This window comes from Chenopodium quinoa, unplaced genomic scaffold (assembly GCF_001683475.1).
Source record: "Chenopodium quinoa cultivar QQ74 unplaced genomic scaffold, ASM168347v1, whole genome shotgun sequence".
NCBI classification, from domain to species: domain Eukaryota; kingdom Viridiplantae; phylum Streptophyta; class Magnoliopsida; order Caryophyllales; family Amaranthaceae; genus Chenopodium; species Chenopodium quinoa.
This window is the reverse complement of record NW_018742798.1, coordinates 4,380,467-4,388,698: the sequence shown is the minus strand read 5'-3', so window position 1 is coordinate 4,388,698 and position 8,232 is coordinate 4,380,467.

The following is an 8,232-nucleotide window of genomic DNA, read 5'->3' as shown; positions in this document are numbered from 1 at the left end:
GTTTGATTAATCCTTGATCGTAAAGACGGTCGAAAGCAGCATCGTAAGTCATTCCAATGGGTGTGAACTCTCGCCTGGGTTTCCTTTTAGATCCTTGATTGTCCATGGCTAAGACACCACTATGTTCAAAGGTACTAACATTATTACTAGAGTGGGCGTTTTCGGAAAAAAAAAGATTGTCGTTCTTCTTTCCTTTCCAGCCACCGTGGTTACTATTGTTAGTAGCTTTTTGCTTTGCGAGGTCGTCTTCGATTTCAATTCCGATGTCATAAACGGCCTTGAAAGTATTCAAATTGTGTTGATATTTTAAATGCTTCGAATACTTCTCTTGAAGATTCTTGATAAACATCCTCACAGACTCCTTTTTGGTGGGGACCTCAATCATCTTGGCGGAAGTTTCCCTCCATTTATTAAAGAAAGAAATAAAGCCTTCACTCTCTTTTTATCTTAGCATCTCAAGTTGTCTATGATCGGTTTCAACTTGAATATTGCACTTGTATCTATCAACGAAAGCGTTTACTATCGATTCCCATGTAGAGGTTTTCTCCTTGTCAAGGGAGAAGTACCATTGTTGGCAAACGGTTTCAAGAGATAGTGAGAACAGAGAGGGGAAAACCTTCTTATCGATACCCTTAATACTCATTATGGTTTCAAAAGCTCTTAGATGAAAGTAAGGATTATCCGTTGCCTTGAATTTTGGGATTTCGTTGGCATTGAACTTTTGTGGAAGAAGATCTTTGTCCACCGAGACCCCTTGTGATGTAAGCTCTTGAAACTTGTAATCGCTAGACAACTTGCTTAATCTCTCTTGCATGAGGTCCATCTGTTGTTGCTTCACGGGGTCATCGATCTTGAGTGCGAGAAGCTTCAGTGTCTCAGTCACGGTAGCCATTTGGTTCTTAAGATCATTGACTTCTTCTTGAGTTGCCAATATCTTCTTAGCCTTCCTATTTTGACGAATCGGTTTATCAAAAAGCGAGACCTGAATAAAGAGGTTGTCCTTGATTAATCGCCCTTCTCTCCTCGACCAAGTACTGTGGAAAAGGAATTTTGGGATATTTATTGCTAATTATTTGACTCAAGCTTTATTCAACATGCAATGGATGGAGGAAGTGAAGAAAGATTGGAATAGAATGTGAATAAGATTTAGATGGAGGGATATGAAGAATTAGGAGTAGAATTATAATCATATTAACCCTAAATAAGATTATTAATTATCTTATTAAGCGTGATTACAAATACCAATTCCCTTTAAACAAGCAATAAAAGGCGTGATCAAGCAATAACAATAATAAAATCAAGCAACATGAATAGTAATCATAACAATAACAATTATAACGATAATAATCATAATCATGTTAAAGCATAATAACAAGATCCTAGGCATGATACTAACAAGATTAATAACAAACCCTAGCATGACACTAAACAACAAAAATCAAAGCTTTTACCCTAACATGATACTAACATGAATATTAGGAAGAAAATAGGAAGCATCATAAAAATCACAATTGTCATATTTGATATTAGAAATTATAGTTGTTACCCTAAACATGATACTAGGAATCATTGTTGTCATTCAAAACATCAAGCATCCTAACATGATACTAGGAATCATAATAACAACCTAGACATGATTTCTAAACCATAATATCAATAAATCAATTAAAGCACTTACTTGGATGCCTCGTACCTCTTTCTAATAACAAAATACACACGTTAGTAACTTCAAGGAAAATAATAAACAACAATTAAATTAAATAATTGAAATAGAGATTTGGGACCAAACTCTCAGAAATATCAAACCTTTCACGTCTAGGGCGAAGGCAACTTCGAACATGGCTAGGTGTTTCTAGTGCTAATGTATGAGAAATTGTGTTTGTAAAAGTGTTGGTTTAGATAGAGAGAGAATCAAGAAATTCTTGATGAGAGTTGATGAAAATAATTAGAAAGAATAAGAATTGATGATGGAAAACGGAGGTTTTAGGAGGCTATTTGTAGAGAAAATCAGCCGGACGGATAGAAAAACAAATCAGAGTTTCGACGAGAATAAAACACTATTGGCGCCAGGCGCTGAAGGTTTTGGCGCCTGGCGCTAATAACTGGCATCAGGCGCTAATAGCCGTTTTCACGCGTTTTCTCAATTTTGATAAAATTTAGCCGTACAGAAGTGCAAAATCGTATTTTCCTTAAAAACACTTCTTTTATTCTGATTAAAACTCTAAAAAGTCAACCAAAGTCAATTTATTAATGCTAGTTAAATTAGGAATGAAAAGAACTTTCCAGAAGAATCTAGAAGATTAAAATCAATTCTAATTGCATTAGGAATGATAAATTAATATAAGGCCCTCCTCTATATCATTGGGCTGCACATAAAGATCAAACCAGGGCCAGTTTAATAATTTGGTCATAACTTCCTCATTATTCATCGGAATTGAGCTTATAATATATCGTTGGAAAGCTCTTTTCAAACCCCATCCAACTACACTATTATTGGACCCTTGCCATGGACCAAACCAAACCGGATTGACTGTTTTCTTAAATTAGGTGTTCAAAAACAGAGAGATAGAAAAAAAATTAAAAATTATCTGCAACACTAGACTTTCCACACTTTCATTTCATTCAATTATGGTTCGACGTAAAAGGTACTCATCATTAGGTTTGATTTTGGGGAGACACAAATGGGTGTCTACGATATCTAACTTCACTTTTCATTTCACAGTGAGTCGCCTTCCTCTATTTCACACATACTTTCTCATCCCTCATCTCTCAACTTCCGTCTCTCGCAGCCTTCACAATTTGCTTTAAATGACATTAATTGACTATTATTTAAAATTCTAGGGTTTGTAATTTTGGTGTTGGATTTTGATTTTATGATGGTTTTGGGGGTGAAATTATATATACTCGAAAAATGGGATAGCGATTTATTGAGCAAATTGTTGTCTTTTCACTAGATTGTATGTAAACTTTGTCTTATCTCAACAATGCCATCCAAGTTATCGATAAATTTGTGTTTGATTAAATCTAAACAATTTAATGTTTGCTTGCCGAATTCAACTCATCGATGATTTTATTTCTACTTGTTTCATGAGTTTTGATTTTTTTTATCGAGGATCAAGCGTACCCGGGCAACTCTTATATATTTGAGGTTGGCATTGTCTTTATATTGATTTCTGAAGCTATTGTTGTCTTGTTTCCTTTGTATCTGCATTATTTTTGACTTGTGAGTGCTCCAATTTGGTGAAGAGTGGCAGGATAAGTGTAAAATTCATTACCACCAAGTGAACCTGTTTGGTGATATTATCGGGGCCCGAGATACGAACCCCAAAATGGTGGATGAGAGGTTGTTTTCGCCCTTGGCCAGTGTAGCCCAGAAATAACCAACTTCGTAAAATTTAAAGGGGAGATGGGTTTCAAAAGGGACCCAATTTGAAAACCAGAACTCTATAGATTTGAAACTATTTGAGGCTCTTTGATTGTGATGTTTAGGCCTTGAAATTTGGACATTACAAAATACATGTAGATAATTGTTCAATTTGAGCTTTTTACGGGCTTTGATAGATGCTTTTGTGGATTCCTTTGTGTTTGGTTGACGATTACCATTAATTTTCCTTTTTGTAAGCAAGTGAAGTTGGGTTTTGAGATAGATTAGTGCTTGGATACACTGGGCTTTTTCCTTGATGATAGATTTTAACCAAAAGACATACTGAAAATTGAATTTCATTATTTTTAATTAAGAGAAACGAGTGAAGTAGAATGGAGATGGCTAGTAGTAGCTTAGATCTAGTGTTTTTCGTAGGTTGTGATCTCATTTCCTTGTTGGAGTTGTTGGCTAATTTTCTTTCTCTAGTTTTCTCTCTCTAAAGGCTTTATTAAGATTTATTCACACTAATTTTTTGTTTAGTTGATGATTTAAGAGTTGGATTTGCTTGATTTTGCTCCTTTATTAAGATTTATTCACACAATCACACATGCTTGTTTGATTGTATGATATTTGGGATTGCATTACTCAACTGGCCATGAAATTGTTGGTTGATTTTGTGATTTTCTTTAAAGCATTTGATTGCTAGAAAAGGAATATATGCCGAATTGAAATGCATGACTTACTTTTCTGATTTTGCTATTGGTTGAAGATGGAAGTAAAAACAGTGAGAGAAAATTAATTGAAAGAAATAGGTCTTGATTAAGAGAGGGGGGGGGGGGGGTGGTTGTATTTCAGACTCTCTATGAGTCTAAATAGAGTGTAGTGGACTATGTTTGATACCTATTTTAAATGTTGTCTGAATTGTGGACTTTTACTCGTCTGAACAGTGGACTGGTGTACATGGAGGAGTTAAATTCAGACTGTTTTTGTTTGAATGTTAAGTTGATCAGTCATTATTTGGCGGTGCTAACTATTATTGAATGTTGTGTGAGTTGGTAAGAGATAGCTACTGATCTCTTATTGCATGGCCTCTTAGAAGTCTTAATATCATATTATAATTTTAGTGGATTTTCTGTCCTAATGAACAATCAGCATTCTTTTTGGCTCATATTACATTATTACCATGTACCTATGCATTAATTTAACTTAGGCTACTTTTCCTACACTATCACTAGTGATGTTGCTTTGTTCCTCTTTTATTCTGTGTTCCCTTGCAGATTCTTGCTAAGCTCTTTGATTAGTGATTATAAGAGCTTAAGGTGATTATTAGCATCACTGGCCACAGATTAATAATTCTCCATTAATCTGTGGCCAGTAATGCTAATAATCACAAGCCTAGTGGACTTATAATGCATGCTGGTTGATTAGTTGTTATTGCATGGTGATTTTGTTGCAGGTTTTCAAGGCAGCCTCGGAGTTGAAATCAAAGTTGTAGCTACTCGAACAAATGGTGGAAGATGTAAATTATTCAACACTAATTTAGAGGAAGATAATTTTAATCTTAGTTTAGTCTTAAGTAAACTTGTTTTATTATTATTACAATTGAGATTTGCTTTTGCTTTGTTTTAAGTTTCATTTATTAGATAATAATGAAAGCAAATTTTTGTTGATAGTATATTAAGTGTATAGTATACTTGTATATAATGAAGTATTTATTTTAATTAAAATTGATTAAATAGTTGTGCAAGCTAGCTGTCCTGGATTTATTTTTTTTTGGATCTCATAGTATTTGTAACGGGCAAAATCTGCCCGTTACAAATAATCCCGTTATTCTTAACGGGCAAAACATGTAGCCATTACGAATAACGGGGTTATTTGTAACCGGCGTTTGGATGTCCATTACGAATAACGGGGTTATTTGTAACGGACACTTGTTTTGCCCGTTACGAATAACTACTATTTGTAACAGGCAAGCCCTCGTTACAAATAGCATTGTCTATCCGTAACGGCCGCATACGTAACGGTCGGCGCCCATTACAGATAGGCTATTTTTGCCCGTTACAGATAACATTTTTTCCACTAGTGATAGCTTGGTACAAGATTTGAACCACATGTTTTCAAAAAAAAAAAAAGATTTGAACCACACCCTTAAGTTTTACAAAAATAGTGTTATTAGCCGGTAAGCTATTGCCATAATATATATCATTCTATTAAACTTAAATATAAATAAAGTTTTCAATCATGAAATTAATGTAGTAACTCGAGGCATCGCCTGAGCCTAAAGCTAGTGAAAATCGAAAATAAGTAAGAGAGACAGTATAGTAGGGTATGGTAAGAAGTAAGAAAGAGAGTGGTGAGAGAATTTTTGGGTTTGTTGTTGGTGGGATGAAAAATATTTTTTGCTTAAAAATCTTATGTGGAGGAGAGGGAAATGTAGAGAGGAAGTGAATTTTTTTTTTCTTCTTTGGTGAGATATAATGAGGTGGTGTCAAATATTCATTATAACGGTAATTTATTATAACAAGTTAGGTATACCTTTATAATCAATTATTGGCAAACACGTTATAATGGTAATTGATTATAACGTGTCATAATGGTAATTGATTATAACGTGCCATAATGGTAATTGATTATAACGAGTTAGAGTATAACAAGGAGGTGACAAATATTATATCGATTTAGGGTACATGCATTAATATGCTTATTGATTTATAACACTTTTAGTAACATATCCCAAGAATGAAAACTTTTAGTAGATAAAAAAAATAAATATCTTCGGTCAATATCAATCAAGCAACAGGATATTTTCACAATATTTAAGCATAAGAAAAAAAATAATAATAATTTGTGTTCCTCCACAAATTGATCAGCCCCATAGCAAGAAATGATCTATTTTGTTAGGTAATTTCCCTCTTCACAACTTTGCATACTACATCCCGTGCATTGCCACGGGTACATTCTAGACTAAGCTAGTTTAGATCCCGAGCCATGCACGTTATTGTGAAAGTTATTACTCCATTAATTAGAGTTTGACAACATTATGAAAATTATTATTTACACACACCATGGAGCAAAGTAAACCCAAAAGTGTTTGCTCAATTGATAATTAAATGAACAATGTTATCAAAATGAGTAAAAAGTAATCTCTATAAACATTGTAAATTTGTTCCCAAGTAAATGTAAGAATCTCTGTCACTTTTTCCATTTTAACTTTTGCACAATTTACATACACCACATTGACCAATAATGTTTGTGATTTATATACGAACTTCTTTTTAGGGAAATTTATACATGAACTTAAATATAGTCATATACTCATATGGATACTTGTTAGAAGCGTCTCACTATATGTGTAGTTTTCATTCAATTACAAAAAAAAAAAGGGTATAATCTTTCATACTTCAAATCTTATACACAATAAATAAAAAAATTTAGAATATGTAGGGAAAACGAATTGGTATGCTAAGTGAAAATCATACTATAAAGTCACACTTGAGTTAATCAAATTAAATATTGGTTCTTGTCACATTTGTCTAATTTAACAATTTATTAGAGTTTCCATAATTATAACAAGAAATAAATGGGAAAAGAAATAAACAACGAATCTGGTGCGGCAGGGTGCCACATCAATAACCCTAAGGTAACCCCTCAAGCAACCCCTCTTGTAACCCCACTTAAGTAACCCCTCAATAACCCCTCAAATAACCCCGTAACCCCTCATGTAACTCATCTAGTAACCCTTTAAATAACCCCACTTAAGTAACCTCGATCTAGTAACCCTTGATCATATCTAGTAACCCCTGACCCACCACCAACGGAAAACTACCACTCACCCAGAACCATCACCAACGAACCACTACCAACCTAGTTTTAGTATCCCCTTACCGAACCTAGTAACCCCAGACCTCGTAACCCCAAACCTAACCACCAATTCCACCGCTTAAATAGCCACCAAACACCACACCACCAACCACCAATGAAAGAACCAACAAATACCCATTGACGAACCCACCACGAAACCCCTAATCGACCTAGTAACCACCAAACCACCACTACCAGTCCACGAAATTACCACTACCCACCCACGAAACCATCACTATCCACCGAACCACTTCTACCAAGAAACAAAACCACCACCAAACCACCCACGAACCTAGATCTAGAACCCAAAACCACAAACCACCACTACCAACACACGAAACCACCAAAAACCACCACCAACGAACCACTGATGGTTAGAGAGAAGACGACGAACACGATGACGATGACGAAAAGAGGAGATCTGGGTTGGAGCTTTGAGGAGATCTGACGAAGTGCTGCCATTGATGGTTAGAGAGAGAAAGTTAGAAAAAGAAAATGGAGGAGAAGAGAAGAGAGGAGAAAGAATTTTTTTATAAACAAAATTGTGATAGGCCATACGGTGCGGCCAGCCGTATGTAAAACTTAGCATATTTCTTGTAGTACTAGCTGTCACAAAATGTGTTAAATCTGATTTCGGCTACTTTTTTATTTGGGAAATTCTCATTGGTAACACTATACTTTTTAACTTTCTCAGTGGTGAATTGAGAAAAAACTTATTATCTTTGGTAAACCTTAATTTTTTATATTAAGCCAAATATAACATTAATGATGAATTTAACTAGATATTTAACTATAGTTAATTTTTTTTTAAGAAAAAAAAAACAATAGCCCAGCCACCTCACATCACCACCACCCCACCCCCGTCGACGCCGGCGACCATCCCTATCTTTTTCGGTGCGGCGTCCTCTCCCAACCCATGGCGCCACCCACCTTACCCGACCTCCCCCAACCCCAGTCGGCGACAGTCTCCCCCGCCCCACCTCCTCTCTTTTCCCATCGCGACCCCT